Genomic DNA, 24,006 nt, shown 5'->3' with positions numbered 1-24,006 from the left:
GATGGCTTTGGGGAACAGGCATGGCTGTAGATTCCTCTTTGGCAGTGTCTTTGGACCTGTGGCTCTATTTGCTCATGTCTTCATCCATGATGATGTCTTCCAAGTTCCTTTTGGGGGGCGGTGAAAACTATGCAGGGACCATGACTGTCAGTATCTACAGTGGTAGGTTACAGAAAAGGTCACAGTGTCTCATTGTCCCTTACTCGGTATTCCGCCGGGCAGGAGCCACCTTTCCACTGTGATTTATCCAGGCCACAGAAGGCAATAAAGTCTTGGCTCCAGCCGTTGATCCCACTGCCACGTTTCTGAGCTAAACTTGAAGCAAACTTGATTAAATACTGACCAGGATGGTGGGCACTCACCAGGTCTGTGTGGGTGGTTTTCCAGAGTATGGGGGCTTGTAAAGGCATAGCCCATAGACTATCTACTTCCTGCCTTTGTCCAACTGGGGGCAAGCACACGTTCGGACATACTTCCTATCTATGTTCCTCCTGCCTGCGTGTGATCAAGTACACCCTGTGCACTTGGGGCAACCAAGTTTCTTATCTTACATGAACAGCCCCCAGCACTCCCGGAAGTTATCTGTCCTTGAACAGATGGGGCTGTTTATCTGTCCTTGGGCAAGTGGGGCTAACAGGTTTGAGGCATTTTTGTTTTGTAAAACTCTTAAGCACAGTAATTTAACCTTAAAACATCACTTTAGCCTTCATGCAGCCCTTAGCCTTTTGCTTGGTCTCTTTGCCAAGCTATTACTCCAGGGTCAACACAGCACCTGCTTCAGAGTCAACGTTAGGATGGCTTGTGTGTTAGCTATTTTCTCTGTTGCTGAGACAAAAGACCATGACCAAGGCAATTTATAGAGAGAAGAATTTATTTGGGCTTCTGTTCCAGAGAGTAAGAATTCATCATTGGGAGGCATGACAGCAGGTAGGCATGGTGGCCGGATCAGAAAATTGAAAGCTCATATCTCTACCACAAGTACAAAGCAGGAGAGTGAGTTGCGGATGGGGTGAGCCTATGTAATATCCAAGTCCACCCCCAGTGACATACGTCCTCCAAAACTTTGGAGGCTTTGTATCTTAAATGACCCCAAAACCACAGGGGACCAAGTTCAAATCCTTGAGCCTCTAGGGGATAGTTCTCATCCCCAAAACACTACAATTTAGGAAACGAGTATGTTCGTAGATTACTGTGGGCTGGACTCTAGACACTTGCTACGTATGTCATGTGTTTGAGTAGCTGATTCCATTTTGAGATAGGGTCTTATGTAGCTCAGGCTGGACTTGAACTCATCACATGGGTGATCTCACCTCAAGATGACCTCTTATTGTGAAGAGTCATCATGTCCCAGGCGACTCTTATAAAGGGCAATATTTAATCGGAGCATTGCTTACAATTTCAGAGGGTTAGTCCATCATCATCATGGTGGGGAGCACACTGGCCTCGAGGAGGCAGGTATGGTGCTGGAGCAGTAGTAGAGGAGAGCTACAATCTGATCTGTAGGTCGGGAGAGAGAGAAAGGAGAGGGAAAGGGAGAGAGAAGGGGAGGGGGAGGGGGAGAGGGAAAGGGAGAAAGAATGGGCCTGGCTTAGGCTTTGAAACCTCCAAAGCCCACCCTTAGTTACGCTCCTCCTCCAAGGCCACACCTCCTAATCCTTCTCAAACAGTTCTCCAGCTGAGGACTGAGTGTGCAGATACAGGAGTCTATTAGGGCCATTCCCATTCAAATCACTGCTGTGGGTAGGACAGACCTTGCCTCTACCTCCCAGCTCTAAAATTACAAGTGCGTACTACCATGAATAGGACTTATTTATTTAACTTTAGACAGTGTCTCTCTATGTGCTCAGTAGGCCTCCTCTTCCCCTCATTCTCAGCTGATATCTTCATCTATATCACTGTCTACCACTACACTGACACCTCTCAGTGTGCCGGGTGCACACAGGGAGAGAGCCCCCAGGCCACCCTGTAATTGGTTCTTCCTGCATGCCGTTCTCATGGCATTTCTGTATAGTCAGTAACTTCTGTAAGCTCTGAGCCTCTGCTAACCATGTCAGAGAGAACCTTTCACTCCGCTCAGGCTCAGTCGCCTAAGGATGTGTGGGTTAAGGGGGAGGCACCCTAGTTGGAAGCCTCCAGTTCTCGGTGAGGAGGCAGCAGGCAGCAGGCTGAAGAAGGCTGTTTTTAAGCTGAGTAGGTTCCTGGGTGTCAGGGGCTGAGGAAGGATCCTTTAAGGACACTCAGTCTTTCCACTGAGGGAGCTGGCATGAGACAGAAAGGAGAAAGAAGCACAAGTAGGTGGAAGGAGGTAGCTGGAGGCGCTTGGCAGGAAGATAGTCACCAAAGCAGTGGCCACAGCAGATACCACCCTCATGCCAAGGAAGAAGGCACAGTCTCAGGCTGGATTTCACATGGCCTCATGCTGGCTGTCCCGTGGACCACGGGAACTGCTGGCGACCATTGGGGGGCAACAGACTCCTAAGGAAAGTCAAGGTGTTCCTCCTTGGTTGATAGCATCAATGGAAAGATCATCACAGGACCTGCTAGGAAGGAGATGAGTCTCCTTTAGCTTTTGGCTTCCTTTCTTTGATAGCCTCCTTTGATGTTCCTATTAGGTGCACCCTCTTTACCCACACGTCCCTGAGCAATGGCCTTGGTGCTGCCCACCCAAGGAGGGAAGCATGGAGCCGGACACAGGCAGAGATTTCCCTCCTAGACAGGCATGGATTCTCTCCCTCTCCCTCTCCCTCTCTCCCTCTCCCTCTCCCTCTCTCCCTCTCCTTCTCCCTCTCCCTCTCCCTCTCCCTCTCTCCCTCTCCTTCTCCCTCTCCCTCTCCTTCTCCCTCTCCCTCTCTCCCTCTCTCCCTCTCCCTCTCCCTGTCCCTGTCCCTCTCCCTCTCCCTCTCCCTGTCCCTCTCCCTCTCTCCCTCTCCTTCTCCCTCTCCCTCTCTCCCTCTCTCCCTCTCCCTCTCTCCCTCTCCCTCTCTCCCTCTCTCCCTCTCCCTCTCCTTCTCCCTCTCCCTCTCCCTCTCTCCCTCTCTCCCTCTCTGTCTCCCCCTCTCCCTCTCCCTCTCTCCCTCTCCCTCTCCTTCTCCCTCTCCCTCTCCCCCTCTCTCCCTCTCCTCCTCCCTCTTCCCTCTCCCCCGCCTCTCCCACACACACTTCTTTCAAGACAGGGTCTCACTAGGCAGCCTGGAACTCACTATGTAGACCAGGCTGGCTTCAAACTCACAGAGCTCCACCCGTCCTCCGCCTCTCAGTGCTCAGATTGAAGACGTGCAGCACCACACGCATCCTGGTATAATGATGTCCAAGAAGCTCAGAATTAACTCGTTCATCGTGGGTTTCTTTATTCACCCTCTGGGCAGTGCACGGAGCAGTGCAATGTTCTTTGGGACTTGGAAGTTGATGTTAATGTTTAACATGAAAGGCACTGCTCAGGAAAGACTTGTGAAAAACAGGCAGCAGCAACAAGAAAACCCAAAAGCAACTGGGCTGATTCATTTCCTTCGTGATCTATGGGGCCTCTGCAGAGCCCCTGTAACATCCAACCCAAGCGCAGCACTGCTTCCGGTGGAGGGTTGGAAATGGAAATTGTCACTCGTGGGTATGGGGAGGCCGGTGACCTTGACTTCTTAAGTGACAAACCCAGCAGAGAAATGAATAAACCAAAAGAGAGGAAGACAGCAAAAATGAAACAAAGTAGTCCACAGTGTGCAAACAATCTGTGTTTTGTAGCAAACTTCCTGCGCAGGGGAAGGGTCACGGTGACTGCCGGCACTGAAAGAAGACCATGGGTAGGCCCACCCGCCTAGACCCACCTCCAGGTATCCCATGTCTCCCAGGGTGTCTGCTCGCTCTGAGGGGTCTTCCCGTCTTTGGCTGAGAAGCCTGTTTGGGCTGCATCGGTCTGGTTGCTTCCTCTTTCTCAGCTGCCCTGTGGCCACCTGTTTCTGGGGCGCTCCGCCTCAGAAACAACCAGGAAAGCCTAGAGACTGAGAAGAGGGCTGACTTCCCAGAACCTCAGGGACAGAGAGGGGAGGGGTAAAGACATCTTAGACATGAGCTCCCATTAGCAGAAGAAATGTACTGTCTTGTGCTGGTCCGGTCAGCTCTCAGGAGGAGGCCACACAGCAGGTACTTCTGCTTGTCCTCATGGGAAGGGCAGGGTTAATCATAGACTGATAAAGGCTGACAAAATCCAGGCCTCCTAGGCCAGGACTACACCACCAAGCTGCTTCCCCCCAGTTCTTACTTCGTGTAGTGAAAGGGCCATGGTTCAGTTGGTTGCTAGCTTGACAGAATTGAGAACATCTTGGACAAAGATCTGGACGTATTTGTGAAGGATTTTCTAGGTAGGATTAGGTGGGAACCCTTCCCCTCATGTGGGCTGGGGTCTTGGATTGCATAAAAGGGAGAAAGCTAGATAAGCAAGAACCTCCATGGCTTTCTGCTTCCTGACTGTGGACGTAATGTGGCTGATATCTTTCCTACTGCCCAACCATCCCTACTAGGTAGATGGTATCCCCAGAAACCGTGGCAAAAGGTAACCCTTCAACCGCTAAACTGCTTCTGTCAGTTTTGTCATAGCAACAAGACAAGCAACTACTCAAGAACACAGTCCTCAGCTCACTCCAGACACAGGGCCTGCGCTAGGTCATGAGCCACATGATCCACGTTGGTGCTTTGTCACCCGAGTCCTTGAGTGAGCATCTCTGGGGCCAGGTATCCCTTCTGAGCCCTTCTGAAGCACACACTGGCATTAAGCCTCAGGACTGACTGGTTCACGAGGTCCTAGGCCCACTGTGGGGCGAAGTGGCCCTTTTATTAGCACTGTACCCCCACCTAACTCATGGGGCCTCTTCTTTTCTGGATGGTTTCTCCTGGCGTACTGACCCCAGAAGGAACAGTAGCAATCAAGAGTTCACTCCTCTCTACTGTGTAATTAATTAGCCCTAAATTAAGCGGTTCAACGAGCTGGGGTGCTGTTCTGTCGTGCAGGCTGGCTTCAAACTCCTGGACGTAAACGGTCCTCTTGCCTTGGGGCTCCTAAGTAGCTGGGTTGTACATCACTGTGCCTGTTAGGAGTGGACTGTGTTACATCACAGTTTCTGTGCGTGGCCCATTCCAGAACCCAGTTTGGCAGCTCTGGTTCGGAGACTCTCAGGAGCTGCAGGCATCTGAGCTTGACCTGAGGCTGAGGATGGTACATTCATACGTCTGGCATGGTGGGGCTGGCTCTTGGTGTGAAGCCCCAGTCCCTAAAGCATTGCTTCAGTGACTCAGTTTTAAGAGTTTCATCAAGTAAGTGGATTCTGGGGCCAGGTGCAGGGCAAGGGCAACAGGATAGATGGACACAAACACAGGAGACGGGAGTGGGGAGGAGGCACTAGGGATACTGGGCTCTCGACCCCAAGAAGCAAGTGGCTCTGTGGGTATCCACAAAGGGCACTCAGCATGGAGGGATGGAATAGAACTACTGTCACACCTAGTGTACTCCACAGTGGGGTCAGGACTCTATCCCCAGGAGAATCTCCCCAACCGTGTTCAACTGGAGTTAGACCAAACATGACCGACACCATTCTGCCCACCAGGAACTCATAGAGTGGTGGATTCTGGGAATGAAGAAACAGGAGCCTCTCCTCCCTCCTCTCTTCTTGCTCTCTGTCCCTCCCCACCTCCGTGTATCTACAACAGTGGGAGGGGGGCGGCGGCAGTGAACCCAGGGCCCTCTGTGCACTTCATTTAAGCACTTCAGCACCTAGTTACAACCCCAGGCCCGTGATCTCTTTCCTGAGCAGGGTCACTGCCTCTACAGACCAAGACAGAGCAGACATTGAAGGTGGCTCTCTGCCCATTCTCATCCACTGTTTTAAGGGAGAAGGGATTGGCGTTGGCTCACGGTTCCAGGTTAGACCCTGTCATAGCAGGGACATCCATGGCAGGATCCTGAGGGAGCTAATCACGTCCCATCCATGACCAGGAAGGGCGTGCAAAGGTGCACACTCATGCTCAACTCTCCTTTTCTACTTACATAGCTCAGGTCCCACCCACAATTAACTCAGGGCTTCCCACACCAATGAACAGAATCAAAAGAACCCCTACTCCCCCAGCTCCCCGGTGACTCCAGATTCTGTCAGGTTAACAATTAACACCAGGTTACCTAGCCAACTAGTAACCTTTCCTCTCTTGGGACAAAGGGCAACCAACCAGGCCAGGCCAGGCCAGACCAGGCCAGCTCAGGGTTACGTTCAGAAAAAGGGGCAGGAAGAAGGCTCATGGCAAGCACGGCTCTCCAGAGATGCCTCCTGCCCTCGTTCTAACAGCTCCATCTCATGTAAAAACATTTACCTGAGCCAAGTGTGGTGGTGACACATGCCTTTAGTTCCAAGAGACGAGCCTGGTTTACAGAGTAAGTTTCAGGATAGCTAGTGTTACTCAGATAAATCCTGTCTCAAACTCCTCCCTCCCCAAAATCTATCTGCATGTACAGGAAATGTGACATCAGTGCCTTCAGGGAGACAAATGACAGGTGACCTTTGACCCCCAAATTCCTTTTCATACAGCATGTGCTACTCTTATGTTCAGAAGGAAGAGTTTTCTTTTCTTTCTATTATTCTTTAAAAGCTGTCATTTTGTCGCATATTTCCTTTTTATCTTTTTCTTCAAGATCTAGCAAAGAATAAAGAGGATTGAGACAGCGAGCCCATCCTCACATAGAATTCTTTTATTCTTTAATTTTAGAAACCCGCCCCCCCCCTTTTTTTCTTGAGACAGTCCAGGCTGTCCTTGAATTCCCGATCCTTCTGCCTCTACCTCCTTAGGGATAGGATTACAGACACAGGGCACCATGTCCAGCTTAATTTTAGAACGTTAGAAAAGTACCCTCCCTCCACATGACAGGTAATAGAGATAAAAGTGCACACTCCTTTGTGTGTTCATTGATTTTACCCATCATGTGCTGCTGTGCAGATAGATTCCTTTGGGATGAAGCCCCAGGCACCAAGGGTGAAGCTTCATTGAGAATGTGTGCTTAGCATATTTGAAACCAACGGTACTACCCCTAGCATTAAAAAAATAAACAAGATCTAAACCAGATGGTGGCGACCCATGCCTTTAATCCCAGCACCCAGGAGGCAGAGAGACAGGCCGAGCTCTGAGTTTGAGGCTAGCCTGGTCTATAGAGTATGTTCTAGCACAGCCAAGGCTACACAGAGGAACTCTGTCTCAGGAGAAAGAAAAAGAAATCTAACACAACAAAGAATCAATCAAGCTACATCCAACCTTACTTTAGGGGTCACTCCCTCCACAGGATGGGAGTGGTATCAACCACTTCCTTACACACTACCCTACCTCAGGTGGACACTGGGCCTTGTAACCATGCCCCATACATACCACACTGCCATGGCGCCTGTCGCTGGAGCCTCCACCAGGAGGTGGCCTTGAAGGTTTGTGACACCAAGTGTCCCTTCCTCCACACTGACTGGATATGAGCATTGGGATCTGAGGGGGGCGAATCTTTTCTGGCCTCAAGAGCTTTCTTCTGTTTGCCGAGTCCCCTCCAGGCTGATCTCCCACTTCTCCAGAGTCCTTGGCTTTTGTGCTTGGGCCAGCAGGAAAAAAGCCCTTGGCTTGGCTCTTTACCTGTCAGGAATCCAACATTTCCAGGGGGCTTGCTTGGTTTCAAGTATTGCCTGGTGCTTTTCCTCGCTCTGGAGCTGAGCTCTTGGCCGGGATTTCTTGGCTCCGGGAAAGATGGATGCCTGCCTCCCTGAGTGCTCTAGGCCTGTGTTTCATTTGCAGCTGTCCTGGCCCTGCACTGGGCGACAATCTCAGCCCTCCCCTGCCAGCCCAGCCCATCCTGCATGGCCGCAGAGGAGGCCCTTTGTATGGTTGTCCTGCAGCGTGGGAGGGAGGTGCTTCCGGTTTCCTCCTCAGCCCTGTGTCCTGCCTTCACTTCTGCACAGCCCAGGGGCAAGGGTGGCACTGACTGCAAGAGTCTGCTGGCTATCCCCTAGACTGAGCAAAGAACAATATGCCAACCTGAAACAACTCTGACCCCTAACTGCTTCTAAGTCAGACTGGGACCAGCTCAGCGCCTGGTGCTTTCCTGAGAGAACTTTGCAGCTGATCTTTCCCCACAGGGCTTGGCAAGGCTGTAAAGATTTGGAACCTAATGAATTCAACACATTAGGCCTAAAGCTCTGCCTGCCTAGGGTCTCCTTCCTGGATTTATTCCCCCAGGCACTCCCTGGCTTTGGAGTTCTCTGGCCTGATGCATGGCCCTGGAGTCCAAGAGTCAGGGAAACATTGTGGCTTATCTTGGTGACATTGTTGCTACCCCGAAGGGCTACAGTTTATAGGTGCCGGCAGGTGTTACCGTTTAGGACTTGAACACAGAAGCAGAGAACTCAAGAACCCTCCAGTGTGTCCCTGGCATTAAAGGTGCCCTGTGCCCTGGAACACCCAGAAGAGAAGCTGTATGTGCAAGTAACAAGGCCCTCGAACTCTGGATATTTCTGCCTCTGCCTTCCACGTGCTGGGACTGGGCCAGGCAGAAGGTAAAGGTGTTTAAGCGTGGCCTGAGTGGTTCTTGGGGTAAGAGGCTGAGAAACTGATGTGACCACATGCTGGGACTACAGGTGCTGGTCACTGTTCAGACAATACCCCACAGTGTAAAACCAAGTGCAGCGCCATCCACAGCCCCCGATTTCCTCTCAGTAACTTCTGCCTCAGGACTTGTGTCCTTACTGTTTCTTCTGTTGGAGCATCTCTCCACAGATCTTGACGGCTATCTTCTTGCTGGTAAGGTCACAGGGGGCATCTTCCAGACCAGCATTGCACCTTAGTCCTATAATATTAGTGTGGGTTAGCCCTTTCCCCTTATCCTTTCACCTCCCCCACCTTTTCCTGCCCTGTTCCCATTCTCCAGAATTTCCATGTAGCCCAGGCTGTACTCAAATTCTCAATCTCCCAACCTCAACCTTCAAGCTCTGGGATTTCAGGCACGGGCCACTCATTATATACAGCCTACTTTAATTTCTTCATATACTCACCATCATATAAAACAGTTTAACTTCGTATCTATTCTGCTCTTCCTATTAAGATATAAAATACAGAAGTAGGGAAAGATGTCTTACTTGGGAAAGAGCGTGCCACGCATGCATAAGGACCTGAGTTCTGATCCCCACCACTGAACTAAAATTGCTACAGCACATCTGTCACCGCCTGGGGGGATGGCGACAGGTAGAGAGATCCCTCGAGCTCACTGGTCACCAGGCCTGGCTGAATCGCTAGGTCTCCTTGCCTTGATGATCTGACAGTCCACCCTGACAAAAGCAACATATTAATTTACCCTTCCACCACGGTGGGGGAGCAGCAGAACTTCAAGGAGCTGGTCACATTGCTAATGCAGTCAGCGAAGAAAAGAAAGGGATGGATATTCAGGGTTAGGTAGCGTCTTCCTGTTTATGCAGCCCAGGACCCAAGCCCAGAGAACCACGAAACCTTCCATGTCAATCAAGACTACCTCTAAGGTATGCATGCTTCCTGCGTGATTCCATCCAGTTCTGTCAAGTTGACAGTCCATGGTGATCCTCACAGGGACCTGGTCTCCAGAGGACAGTGCTGGAGGAATATTGTGGATCTGGCCTCCTCTGGTACTTACATACATGTACACATGCACCCACATGAGCACACAGACACCACACACCTACACATATAAATACATATACCAGTGGTTCTCAACCTTCCCAAAGCTGCAACCTTTAGTACAGTTAGTTCCTCATGCTTGGTGACCCCCAACCATACAATTATTCCTGTTGCCACTTTTTAACTGTAAGTTTGCTGCCGTTAGGAGCTATAAGGTAAATATCTGATATGCAGGATATCTGATATTCGACCCTTAAAGCCGACATACACAAACATTTTTTTTTTTTATTAACTTGAGTATTTCTTATATACATTTCGAGTGTTATTCCCTTTCCCAGTTTCCGGGCAAACATCCCCCTCCCCCCTCCCACAAATATTTTTTAAATCCTAGGCTTGGGTTGTAGTACACTGGTAGAGGGCCTTCCTAGCTTGTGTGAGGCTCACAGCTCCAAATGGTGCTGAAAGGTGGGTGCTGGCCTGGGGCACTCTGTGCACACACTGGATTTGATATAAACACTCACCGGAGAAGTAACACTGAAACCCAGGGTGTGACGATGGGGCCATCTCAGGATGGCTACTGCAGGGCTGGAGAGGGAAGCCAGAGCATCCCTAGGGGCTGGCTGTGGACAGGAGTATGGGCGGGGTAAATGGAAGATTGACAGGGGTGTGCAAGTCTAAGCATTCCCTTCCTAGGTCCGAGTTAGCAGCGCAGCTGAGGAGGTTGGATCAAGGAGCAGGAAATTCCTAGCAAAGGTTTCAGGATGATTAATAGGTTGAAGGGTAAGCAGCATCTCTGTGTCCTTAACTAAGTGCTCTCTTGTGGGAGCCCAGGATTTTAGAAGACAAAGACATCCCGAAGAGTCTGGGAGCCCTGGGGAACTGGAGATTGGTCCCCTTGGATTTCAGAAGTAAGGAAAACCCATTACCCAACCTTTTAGGGACCAATACTGAGTTCCGGTTTCAGAAGGCCTCCCTGGGTAATTAAGGACTTGCTGAACGCACAGAAGGCACTCACTCTTACACATGGGTTAGACCGCTAGCTCTGAGCTCTAGCCCTCTGCCACACTTAGATCTTTCCGGAACACACCGCACAGACTGCTCACAGACAGGGCTGCATCCTTTATATACACCCAGTGACTGAACACCGACTTCTCCACACCCCCACCCTAAGGATGCATCCGAGCACAGCTTCTTGCCTTCCTAGCCCTCTCTACCCCGTTCCTAATCCCATTGTCAGAGTTGGACAAAACAAAACAAGCCCAGGGCATCCTGGGTTGAATGATTTTAACTCTGCCAATCCCAGGAGACTCCAACGTGCTGCAGCTTCCTGCTGGGGAATTGTGACTGAGACATCTCCCTAGGCTGCTGATGTACCCCAGACCCCAGTCCCTGCCCCCAGTCCCCGCGCCTGAGCACCCGAGGCAGGGTTTCTCTGTGTAGCTCTGGCTGTGTTGGAACTCGCTGTGTAGACCAGGCTGGCCTCAAACTCCGCGATCTACCAGCTTCTGCCTCCGGAGTTTAAAGGAGTGCACAGCCACGCCCGGCTTTGTTTTTAATTTCAAGAACTGAAACAAGTTATCAATCGGAAACTCCTAAGGTGTCCCTAGAGACCTCCCAGAGGGCACTGGTCTTGAGGTTTTCATAACTTTCGCTACGTAAAGCTCTGGGGTCGCGATCCCCACAATGTCCTCCCTATAATCGTTGGTCCAACTCGGTCTAGGGCACCTCAGCCGGGGGCGTTACGAAACCGCTCTGCGTTGGTGCATAAACCCTGCTCGTCCCACCTGCGCTGAAGTTAACCTCATCCCAGCCTCGGCTAAATTCTCTATTAGATAGATGCGAACAGGATAAGAAACATGCTGGGGGAGAGGCCCCGAGATGCAGGCGCCGTATTTAAAGAACACACACTTAAACACACATGCAATATGCCTGGCCAGCTATTTCCCCGGGCGGAGGCTAAGCGCCCTCTGGCGGCCAAGCGGGGCCTTGCGAGCCCTGCACGCCTGCTAGCCCTGCACCAGAACTTGTGCAGCAAGTGGAGAAACTGCGACAGTTTAGGGAAGGAGATGGAAAGTGTCCAGGAAGTTCTGGGAAGTGCCAAGGGCCAAGAAAAGGGGTCTTCCTAAAGACAGATTTTCTCTGTTTAGCCCTGGCTGTCCTAGAAGACCAAGCTGGCCACAAACTCGAGAGATGAACCTGCTTCTGCCTCCTAAGTTTTGGGATTAATAGTTAGCGTCCTTCTGCTGGGCTCCTCCTTCCCCTTTCAATGAATCCCTGAGATCTTCCTGACACAGCGCCACCCCTTTACCTGCAGTTTGATTTCTTTGTAAATACAGGCGGCTTGCTATCTTCTCAAGTGATCCTTCCTCCTCTTCCTGTGGAGTAGCCAGAAATCCATACTTGAGCTCTGTGATGATGACATTTAACCATCATATTTAGCCATCGTTGTACTTAAAATACCAGTGCAATTTAAAGATTCCCCACCCTCTGGCCATCCTCTACTTTCTTGCTGGCTTTAAGTGTGCTTGACCTTGTGGCACCTACACGTTTCTCTCCTTTTCACATGCTCAGTCACTAAACTCTTAACACCCTCATAAGAGGCCAGAGCACTGCAGTAGTCCACTGGCATGCCCGGACCCCGTGGCACTCAGAATCCCGTGCAATCCGTGGGGGCTCTCTCAGCTCCTATGTGTACTTCAGTCTGGCACGATGCAGCCATCCCATTGGCTGAGGCCCCTCTTCCTCTGTTAGCCAGTGCTCAGCTCTCTGGACTATCTCTCCTTTGGCCACTCCTCCACTGAATTCAGGCTGGCTCTCCCTGCCTTCCCTCTAAGTCTCTCTTTTCCCAGCCAAAGGTTCCTATTTATCCCATTTATGTCTGGTGGGAATATCTCCAACTTCACACCGTCCTTCTCTCTAAAGTGCTTCTCGGCTGTATCGGTTCTGTATTGCCACATAGCAGGCCACCGCCCCTTGGCTTAAACTCTAGCTTCGAACAATAAACATTTATTTGCTCCAGAGTCTGTGGGCCAGCTGGTGAGCCTGCCAGCCGGCCTCTGCTACAGTTTGCTGATGTGTATATGGTGAGCTGGCAGGACACGGCTGGTGCTTGGCTGTCACCACATGTGCCCCGTTCAGCAGCCTGGTCTATCTCAGGCTTCTTCCCATGGCAAGAGTCCAGAGATGTGAGTGCAGACGCTAGCTACAAGACTTCCTGAACCCCAGGCTTGGAACTGACACATGCTTACTTCTGCCACATACTCAGGGAGGACAAGTCACGAGGTCAGGCCAGACGTGGGACTGAGCAAAGACAGGTCAGCTCTTGCTGGAAGGAGCTATGGAAGACAGCATCTGTAGCCCAGATGATGGTTGGTTTCGTACCATGACTTGAGGCCACCAACACAACCATTACTGCTGGCACTGGCTGACTCACATCACCCACAGCACTGGTGACAACTGGCATTTATATGACCCATGGAGGCACCAGGGAAGTGGCCCTGTCAGTGCTTTCCAGGTCCCTCATGGAAGCCTGCCTGTCTAGAACTGGGACCAGTTTGCTGTCACAGGCTGTCCATCACTGAAGTCAGATAGACCTGAGGAGAACTGCTGGCCCTTTTCCTGTGGTGTCTAGCATGAGCGGTGGCTTCTCAGCTTCTGTTTCTTGTCTGTCAATAGGAGTGGCCACAGAATCACATGCAAAACACAAGCCCTATAGCCTGTGCTTAGAAGGGCATCAGAGCTCAAACCTGAGGACCCGGCTGCTCGGTGAAATCACTGTGGAGCTCCCGCCCACTAGTGTATGTCACTCACAGGGTCCTTTCATAGACACCCCCCTCTCAGTCCCCTCTGTTCTTTGTCAGAAAGACTCAGGCACTTCTGAGGCTACTTTAATGTCTACCCAGACTACACTTCCCGGGCCTGCACCCTGGTTTAATTTTAAACCTACTAGCTCTAATATTTAACCCAGGTCTTGGCATGTTAGGTATCTGTGCAGTGAGTCAATCTCATATCAGCTTGACACAAGCTTGAGTCATCTGGGAAGAGGGACTCGAAGTTGAACACATGCCTCCCTAAGACGGGGCTGTAAGCAGGTCTACTGGTATTTTCTTAATTAGTGATTGATGGGGGGAGGCCCCGCCCACTGCGGTTCTATGCCTGGACATGTTCCTGAGTGGAATAAGACAGCAGACTGAGAGCAAGCCATGAGGGCAAGCCAGTGAGTTCCTCTATGGCTTCTGTTCCAGTTTCTGCCTCAGGTTCCTGCCCTGGTTTCCCTCAGTGATGGACTTATTGCTGTAAGGTGAAATTAAACCCTTTCCTCCCCACATTGCTTTTGGTCATGGAGTTTTTATCACAGCAATAAAAACCCATCACGAAAACGGTGCTCAGTAAAGTCCTTAGTGAACGAGGGGTTCGTGCTAGCAAACACTGACCAGATTAAAATTTCAAGATGCTCTCAATTTTGAAACTTATGAAAGAGATTTTGTTCTGCTCTGCTGCCAACACTGGCCTTGAACGCCTGAGCTCCTTTCTCAGAGCAGTGGAAAATGCCAGGGAAAAGTTGGAATTTTGGAGCATTTTAGGTCAATTGGTAAAGTCTATACAAATACTCCAAAATCTGAACTGCTCTGAAATCCGAACACCAGGGGCTAGAAAGTCCCTAGCCTTTCTGATAAGGGGTCCTCTAACCGTAGTTTTTCTTTTCTTTGGGTGAGAGTACTTCTGTTCTGTTCTCAAGCCAAGTCAACTCATGGTGACTGAAGGGAAGAGGTTCCTGGGAACTGGGGGGAGGGGCAATCCTCTTGGCCAACATTAGTCACTAGAAAGTGGGTAGAATGGGTGTAGGAGGACAGGGGCGCCTCAGCAGGAGGCACCCTGACCTTTGTGACCAGCATTTCCATGCTCTCTCCCAGCCCTTCAGGGTTGGCAGTGAACTCCAGGTTCTGATGATGGCTTCCTAAGGAGTTCAGACCACAGAAAATTACCATCCTGGCTTCCCCGCAGAGCATTGTGACAGCCAGCGATTGCAACCAGTGTGTCTTAGTCAGGGTTTTACTGCCGTGAACAGACTCCATGACCTAGGCAACTCTTATAAAGGACACCATTTCATTGGGACTGGCTTACGGGTTCAGAGGTTCAGGCCATTATCATCGAGGTGGGAACATGGCAGCATCCAGGCAGGCATGGTGCAGGAGGAGCTGAGAGAGTTCTACAACTTGTTTCGAAGGCAAACAGAAATCTCTCCCACTTGGCTAGGAGGAGGGTCTTATAGCCCATGCCCACAATGACACACTTCCTACAACAAGGCCACACCTCTTATAGCGCCACTCCTTGGGCCAAGCACATTCAAACCATTCAGGCCACAGTGATCTTGGCGAGAACAGACTCCCGGGACAGCTTCAGTAAGACAGCTCTTTTAATGGGAGAAACAAAGGCTATTAAACTTTTGGGGGTAGGTAGGAGCCTTCAGGGTGAGTGTACATCATTGGCCAGGGCCAGTGCACTGGGGGTGCCTCATTTGCATAAGGAGGAATTCCTGGTGCCACTGGGCATGACCTTATAAGGGGAGAGGAAGTTTAACCAGGCTACCTACCTCCTCAGGGGAGCAAAGGTTGGAGTGCAAAGCTATGTGTGCTGGGACATGGACCCAGGGCAGGAGACGAACAACCCTATGCCTGCCACTTTCAAGATGAGATTTCTGGGGTGTGGACATACCTGGACTCCACTCTTGCTCCAGTGGGCTCCACCCCTCCCCCATGTCCCAGGGCCCCGCTAGCCCCACAGAAAATGATGTCGCCAAGCACAGATGAAAAGGGACAGTGCGTGACTGGGTGTGCTGGGCGCCATTAGAATGTGTGGAGCGTCTCACAGAACAGGTTCATAGATAACTCGCATGCGTGTCTTTTGGAGTGAGAGCAGAGACAGAAGTAGGTAGGTAACAGTGAGTGAGGCTGGGGGATGAAAAGCACACCCTAGGGCCTTGGAGCTCTTTCCCAAGCCGGGATCTGGAAGTCATCTGAGAAAAATCTGTGAGTCAGGTGGGCCAGAGCCTGTATCACCAGGAAAGGGGCTCTTCTGTTATGGTGGTAGAAAGGCATCCTGGGCCAGTAAGGGAGGGGAGAGAAGCAGAGCTGTGTGAAAAAGGGTGAGTCCTTCACTGGTTTTATCTGTGGTTGGGCTTCTTGGAAAGGGGACTTGAAAATGCTAGAGTGGTGGTTCTCAACCTGTGGGTCGTGACCCCCTTGGGGGATTGTATATCAGATATCCTGCATATCAGATATTTATATTACGATTCGTAACTAGCAACATTACAGCGATGAGATAGCAAATGAAAATAATTGTGTGGTTAGGGGGGGGGGTCACTGCGGCATGAGGAATTGTGTCAAAGGACCACAGCCTTGGGAAGGCTGAGAACCACCTTGGGAAGGCTGCAGAGTGTAGATTTGGGTCCCAAGGGGAGGGGTCTCCTTGACGGACAAGGGAGGTGAGGAGGACCTGCTCCCTATTCTGCACAGGACTCCAGGGTCGCTTGCTAACAGACCACAGGCAGTAGCAGCGCTCAGAACAGCTGCTGCATAAAATATCCACCTAGCTGTGGTGGCCTTAATGACAGGACTCAGGAGCCAGAAGCATACAGATCTCTGTGTATTTAAGGCCAGCCTGGTTTACATAGTGAGTTTCAGGACAGCCAGGGCTACACGATGAGACCCTATCTTAAAAAAAACAAAACAAAACAAAAGTCAGTCAGGCCAGCCTGCCTGAAGCCATCTTGATGTCCTGGCTGCCACTGTGGGGGACATATTGGTGTGAGTGGATTGAGTTGCCACCGAGGCCATGGTGTTGTATGGTCAGTGAGGCTGCCAAGGGCCATCCATACCTGGGTCCAAAGTCCTACTGCACCCAGGATCTGTGTTGATGTCTGTAATCTGTGGACAGCCTTGTGGTGAGGAGTCTGCGGTCTGCACTGCAGCCTGGAGCCATGGTGATGTCCCAGCCTGTGCTGCTGCTGAGGTGCACGTCTGGGTCCAAGGTCCGACTGTAGCTGGGGCCATGTTCACAGTCTGTGCTGCTGCCAGAAACCATGTGGGAGCCCAAGATCTGGGTTCCCGCTGACTATGACGACCCCCTCTGAAAAGTAACAGCCTAAGTAGGAAGTCACCAGAGAGAATGAGTCTGATGGGGATGCTGAGATGTAACTCTTTACCACTGATGGCTTCTGGTGGGTGCAGGAGGGGAGGACTCAGCTCTGCTTAAGGGCAGACCACTGAGAATCTGACCGTGCTCCAGTGGGTATATGGACAACACAAAAGGACTCTATCTAAATTTTAACTAATTGATTGATTGATTGATTGATTGATTTTTGGGAGGTCACAAGGGTCAGGGGCAGACATGGAGGGTCTGGGAATTGAGTTCTGATCAGGATGCATCATGCGAAATTCCCCCCCCCAAAAATCAATAAAAATATTATGTTGAAACAATCAAACAGTTCCCACCTACCTAATCTCTGGGTATTGGGCTCTTGAATGAGCTTAGGAAATTCAAGTTTTTTATTTGAACTTATTATTAAGACCCTTTTTATTTTTACTTGTGTGTCGGGGGAGGGGTATGTTCATGACTATAGGCGCCCCGATGGCTGACGGCTCTCAAAGTCAGGTTCTGGCCCCTGGTTGAGCCAAGGTGGCCCAGAAATCAGCATTCCTAGGGATTTGCTCAGGTAATGGTCACTTGGCGTTGGTGCTCTGGGAGGGAATTAGCAGGAAAGTTTCTAGCCTGTGCTTCCACCCCCCTCCCTTTGAGATACCATCTTGATCCAGTCCAAACTGGCTTTGAGCTGGATCCTTTTGTCCTACCCACCCCAGCACTTCTGTGCTTGGCACACGCTGCCTCCTAATGCTGACTACTGTGTATAGCACCCAGACTGAGTGGGCCTTGGGAGGGGGAGATGATGGGTGGAGGGCACTGTTCGAGAACACGTTTGGATTGATGAGAACCCACCAAGTGGGTTCCATTGTGAGCGGAATCTGAAACACTCCCCACAGGCTCATGTGTTGAATGCTCCGTCCTCAGTTGGTGGCGCTGTCATGTGGCATGACAGAAATTTTAGGAGGCGGAGCCTCAGTATAGGAAGATGTCACAGATTGCCTGAGTCACACCAGTGACACATTGTTATCTAGCACCACTGGCTATGTAGGATACATCTCTCATGGTGGTTAAATTTCCGGGCAGCCTGGCTCTCAACCCTTGGTCCTTAGCCTCCACTAAAGGTACCCCTTTCCCACATAAAACAGACACGTTTGCTCTCTCCACTCTTGTCTTCCCCTTACGGGAGGAAAGCTAAGTACTTTGGGAAAACACGGTCGGCATCACAACAGACCAGAATGCAGAGCAAACAGGAAACCCATCTGCCTTTTATTAAGCTAAACAGTAAAAATAAATAAATAAATGGCAGAAATGTAAAATAGTACCATACTTAACATTTTTGTTTGTTTGTTTCACAAGCTATATTTTTCTAAATAAACCCACATGTAGTGGTTTCTCTTATTATAAGAAGTAACTATCTTCTGGATGCTGTTTTTACTCTAAATTGGTAAATGTTGAGAGGTACAACCCACATAGCCAGAGAAGTCTCTTTGAGGTTCTTCTGGGTAATGTTTGAGTATAAGACAGCGGTTCTCAACTATGGGTCAAGACCCCTCTGGGGGTCAAACGACCCTTTCCCAGGAGCTGCCTAAGACCATCCAGAAAAACACAGATATTTACATTACGATTCTTAACAGTAGCCAAATTACAGTTACGAAGTAGCAATAAAAACAATTGTATGGTTGGGGGTCGCTACAACATGAGGAGCCTTAGGAAGGCTGCGAACACTGGTATAAATGAGCTCCCACAGCTGGAAAAGGCAGCGGTCCGGGCCACAGTGTCTGCTCTCGGGGGGGGGGGGGGGGGGGGACCTCTGTTTTGAAAATCTTGACGGGCCAGGTCTGCACCCTGGTGCGTGGTGACTGCCATCTTCCAGCACACCCTGAGGGGAGAAGAGGGTCCAGGCAACTGCTCTCCCTCTCCCAGCTCCCGATTTCCAGGACCAGCCCGCTTCTGCCCCCTGATGGCTGATAGCTCCCTTGCGGTCTTTTCCCATCATGCAGCTGGATGCTGATTCCGCCCAGCCTGATGGCCTCTTCTAGGTGAGGGTGAGTGATAACTTATACTTTATATCTTCGTAATTAATTGCCAATCGTTCCTGGCTCTGAACTTAACCTTTAGCTGGGTTAGGAGTCTTTCCCTTGACTAGAGGCATGTACCAGTGAAGCAGTGTTTGCCTGGTGTGCAGAAAGCCCTGGGTTTGGGGTTGGGGATTTAGCTCAGTGGTAGAGCGCTTGCCTAGGAAGCGCAAGGCCCTGGGTTTGGTCCCCAGCTCCGAAAAAAAAGAACCAAAAATAAGAAAAAAGAAAAAAGAAAAAGAAAGCCCTGGGTTCAGTCACCAGTGGAGGGAAGGAGGGAAAGAGGGGGAGGAGAAATGGGGGGTGGGGGACGGAATAAATATTGCAAGATCCCTGTAGCCCCTGAGCAGCACTAGAACTGTCAAAGAGGCATAAGATACCACCACAGGAGCTGTCAAATGGCGGCTGTCAAAACGGTGTATCTCCTCAGCCTACAGCCTTTGTGAAACACCATCTCTGGAGCTGTCTGCAGTGGCAATGCCTCCTCTCCAGCCTACCCCAGCAGCTCAGCAGTGATGGCGCCTCAGACGAAGCAGCCTGTGGCAGGGAAGATCTTCCCATCCCAACTCATGGGCCCGATACAGGGAAAAGGGGGTGAAAAAAAAAGCCACCAATCCATGAGCAGAAACCCCACCAATCGCTGAGCCTCCCACAAAACAACCCAACAATCCCCGAGCTCCCAAAGCTCAGCACTTGAAATCCAACCAATCCTCAACCTGGAAATCTCTGCCCTGAAAAGGGGCAGCCCCAAAGAAATCCTATGACAGCATCTGTCAAAACGGTGTCACCTGCCCTTCCATTAGGAAAGTCTTGACCTCTGTTCAATTCCCTGCCGCTCACTCCTGGGAGCAGAGGCGTCTACTCCTGGATTCATCCCTCCATGCCCAGGACCCTGTAAGAAATCTTTTAAATGAGATCTGCTGCTTATTGAGACTCTCATCAGAAAAAGCCAAGAAGCCACGAAGAGAAGAAGGGAGGAACTGAAGAACTGGAGCAGGGCTGTGGCTCCTGAGTTCCTCAGCTCGGCTGGGTTTACTCTCCCCTCAGGGCTGCAACGTCTTGGCCGAGGAGGCTTCCTCTCAGAGCTGTGTGGCTCCTGGCTTTCTGAGTTCCAGGCTACCCTTCTAACTGAGCAAGAACACTTATAATTCTCCATCTATACAAGCTATGTTCTTTTCTCTATGCATACACCCCCAGGACAAAGTTTAATTTACAAACTAAGCACAGTGAGAGGTTAGCAGCCGGGACTACTAAGAAAATCGAATGTGTAGCAATGTGCTGTTGTGAGAGTCGGGTCTCCCTGGAAAGGGTCATGGTAAATATTTATGTTTGGGGACTTTTGGTGATCTCTGGTGAGTGAAACAGAAGGCAGAGAACACCGTATGTGGTGTCTACTGAGTGACATCCAGCCACAGTCACACTCACTGCTAGTGGGTTCCACAGCAAATGATCTGACAGACAGCGAACCCTGGACACTGGGACTGAGGGGTAATTGACACTGGGCTCAAGCTCTTCCAAGAGGGAGTAGAACTCTAGCCCTCTGAATCTCATTGGCTCAGGTTGGTCACATGTTTAGTACACTGTTTCCTTCAGAGATGTAGAAACCTCTTCTACAGTAAACAGGCTTTCAATGGGAATACAGTATCTCAGAATTCCTCAGAGTAAGTCACAGGGTCAACAAAAGACAAGTGAACCATAAACGGAGCCCTAGAAACTCGGAGCAAGAATATGCTCAAACTAATCACACTAAAAAAATCACACATTAAAAGTGGGAAGGGAAATTCAGAGGCAACATGAGTCATGGGGACCAACCTATGGGCTTTCCTATAGCTCTGATCCAGAGCCTACTAAAAGGAATTGTTCCTGCCATATAAGCAAATCTAGGGCTGGAGAGATGGCTCAGTGGTTAAGAACACTGACTGCACTTCCAGAGGTCCTGAGTTCAATTCCCAGCAACCACATGGTGGCTCACAACCATCTGTAATGGGATCCTATGCCCTCTTCTGGTATGGTATGATAGTGTACTCATATAAATTTTAAAAAAAGAAAAAGGAAAAGCAAACCCAGCTTAGACCTGCAGTATCCATGGTAACCATCAAAGCATGGCTTCCCTACACATGTTCCTCCTATTTCTCTAGTTGCTGCTCACTTTCAGGTACAACTCAGAATTGAACTCTAAGCAAATAATCATTTACAAAAGCATTAGCTTTCCCTTTCGATCCATGTCTTTAAGAAAGTACAAACTGTCAGGCCCAAAGGAAACCCTACTTCCTCAAGTTCTGGCACTTACGCAAGGTAGCACTCCTCAGAAACTGGTTCCCTTCTACCGAAAGGAACATTTTCCTTGTCACTGGCAGAAGGGACAGATGACTATCTGTGGTGCTTGTTAGCAACAAAAGCACATGCTGGCCTCTAGGCTCCCTCAGCCTCATAATACCTGTTACACATTGCACAGTCCATGCTGGCACCCTAGCTCTTCTCACCTCTCCCCTACCATAAACTTTCAAGCTCACAGGCTTCCCTCTCCCTAGGCTCTCATTTTCCATATAACCCTGCGATTTCCATATACTCCCTCTTTATCTGTCTTTCTCAGCCTTCCTCCCCATTCCCGTCTCACCCCCCCGCACCCCTCCACGTGTGTGTGTGTGTGTGTGTGTGTGTGTGTGTGTGTGTATGTGTGTGTGTGCGCACTCTGCTCCAGCTTCTCTAATGGCCAGGTTCAGTCTGCTGGCCATGTTCGGTCTACTACTGCTCTGGACCCTTCCAGATGCCTCTGGCTCTAGGTTTTTTTCATACTCATAGTAAAAACCTTGCTCTTAGCTACACCATACGGTGGTCATGTCATCAGTTTATGCACAAACTATTTAGTTTACACACAAATACTCATTAAAATGGTTCTATGGTATCAACCATATGGAGTTTCTCTCATTGCGCTCTTGTGTATGTTGGAAATTAATTTATAATAAAAGCCAAGGGTGTAGTTCAGTATTCAAGCCCCATCATTATACATACATAATATACATACATAGAAAGACATATTCATAATAGTTTTTGGAAGGGTGGGGGCTGGAGAGATACCTCAGCTGGTAAAGATATTTGCCACATTTGGTGACCTGAGTTGAATCCTTGAATTTTATGCAGCGGAAGGAGAGCTGATTCCTGAAAGTTTTCCTCTCAGCTACACACACACACACACACACACACACACACACACACACACACACACAGAGAGAGAGAGAGAGAGAGAGAGAGAGAGAGACACACAGACAGACAGATAGACAGAGAGGCAGAGACAGAGACACAGAGACAGAGACACACAGAGAGAGACAGAGACACAGAGAGACAGAGAGGGTGAGGAAGAGAGAGACTAAACAAATAAATGTAAAACTTTAAACTTTTTTTTCAAAATTTCCAAGAAAAAATACATAGTCTTAGAAGATTGAAATATAGAAGTCTCTCTTTCTCTCTTTCCTTTTAGACAGAATTTCATGAAGTTCAGGCTAGCCTAGAACGTACTATATAGCAGAGGCTATACATGAACTCCTGCCTACAGCTCCCAAGTGCTGGTCTTACAGTGTCATCATGGTTGGTTTAAAAAAAACAAAAACAAAAACAAATAAACAAACAAACAAAAAACAGAAACAAAACCTCATTCTTGTTTTGGATAAGGCTGGTGTAACCTAAAACTTTGATTCTGAAGCACTTGAAGGATGTAAATAAGTCATTAAAATATAATCAATAAAAATGTACAGACTTAGGGAAAATAAAATCACTCACGCGGTCCCTTTCACAGATAGGACTCGTTTTTCAATGGCTGGCAGTCCCAGAGTGGTTTTCGTACTTTTAAAAGGCTGGAAAATGGGCGAAGTAGGAGAGACGGATGTCTGTGTGCTGTGTGGCTAGACCAGCTCTCTGTTGAGGGCGAGCTGCAGCTGGTGAGAGGTAGCTTTGCTTTCATCCCAGCAGCAGCTGACAGGAGTTATAGCCGGAGTTGCCATGCCGACAGGGGATCTGGCTCTTAAAATAGGAGGCTGCGCTCAGTCACTTTCAGGGTCGGTGAGTTTGAGGGAGGTTGTTGGGATGGGGTGAGGAGATGAACTAGTGTGTCCCACCTAGCTGATGACAGCTGTTCTGTCATCCTATTGGCAGAGCAAGGGGAGGAGGGGACACAATGGAAAGAAGGGTCTGAAAGGACAATTTCCATCCACAGATCAGGGACAGACTGGTTCCCTCTGTTTTGTTGTCTGGCTAAAGGACATCCCCCTTCCCTCCTCTTTCCTGCAGAGAACAGACTTAAGAATCTGGCCACTGTGGTACAGGCTGCTTGCCTCTGAGGCTTCGGGTGGTATCAGGTCACACCGGGGCAGGGCAGAAGGTGGTCAGCTTCCCTCATGTCTAGGCTGCCTTTAGAGTTCTGCCTTTGGAGACTGCATGACAACCACCACCAACTCCATTGGATCAAACTAAAAGTCTTTCTCACAAGTTGGGTGTGGTGGCACACATGCAAGCACTTGGGAGGCAGAGGTGGGTGTATAAACCGACTTGACCCCTCTATGGTATGGTTAAGGTGAAAGTTTTTGTTGTAGGAATGAGGGAGAATACAGCCAGAGGTGTCTGGAAGAGAAAGTGGTGGGTGGAATGTGGCTAGCAGACTGGACCTGGCTGTGAGAGTAGCAGAGATAGATAGATAGATAGATAGATAGATAGATAGATAGATAGATAGATAGTAGACAGACAGATCAAAGAGACAGAGGCAGGACAGAAGGGAGAAAGAGAGGGAGAGGGAAAGACAGAGAGAGAGACAGAGAGGGGAGAAGGAGGGACAGAGAGGGGAGGAGGAGAGAGGCAGAGAGAGAGTAAGGAGTGAAGGGGGCACAGCAGAAGTAGCAGGCCAGCAAGGAGAGCTAGTACCTGGGGCTGGAGCTGGAGAAGTTTGGGGGACAGGCAGGGTAAGAAGAGCTAGGATGTTGGGTTGACTCTCAAATGTTTAACAGAGCTGACCAGTGGCAGTGCACACTTGGGAGGCAGAGACAGACAGATCTCTGAGTTTGAGGCCAGCCTGGTCTACAGAGTGAGTTCCAGGTCAGCCAAGGCTACACAGAGAAACCCTGTCTCAAAAAGTCATAAATAAGTAAATAAG

At 49.8% G+C, this 24,006-nt stretch overlaps 1 long non-coding RNA gene across 5 annotated transcripts; it reads right to left on the bottom strand.

Annotated features, from left to right (window-relative positions):
* Positions 1–853: 853 nt before the first annotated feature.
* Positions 854–22,894, bottom strand: LOC102547925 (uncharacterized). 5 transcript variants are annotated; one of them, XR_005493465.2, is made up of 4 exons: positions 22,644–22,894; positions 7,393–12,055; positions 3,201–3,985; positions 854–2,540 (listed from the first exon to the last, which is right to left on the bottom strand). It is a non-coding gene; the product is annotated as an uncharacterized LOC102547925 (long non-coding RNA). The 5 variants fall into 5 exon arrangements; XR_359722.5 differs by having other exon boundaries at positions 3,201–12,055; positions 22,644–22,868; XR_001841211.3 differs by having other exon boundaries at positions 854–2,537; positions 3,201–12,055; positions 22,644–22,868.
* Positions 22,895–24,006: the final 1,112 nt, after the last annotated feature.

This window comes from Rattus norvegicus, chromosome 14 (assembly GCF_036323735.1).
Source record: "Rattus norvegicus strain BN/NHsdMcwi chromosome 14, GRCr8, whole genome shotgun sequence".
Lineage (NCBI taxonomy): Eukaryota > Metazoa > Chordata > Mammalia > Rodentia > Muridae > Rattus > Rattus norvegicus.
The sequence above is the reverse complement of the archived record's forward strand: the minus strand, read 5'-3'. Positions and strand labels throughout refer to the sequence as shown.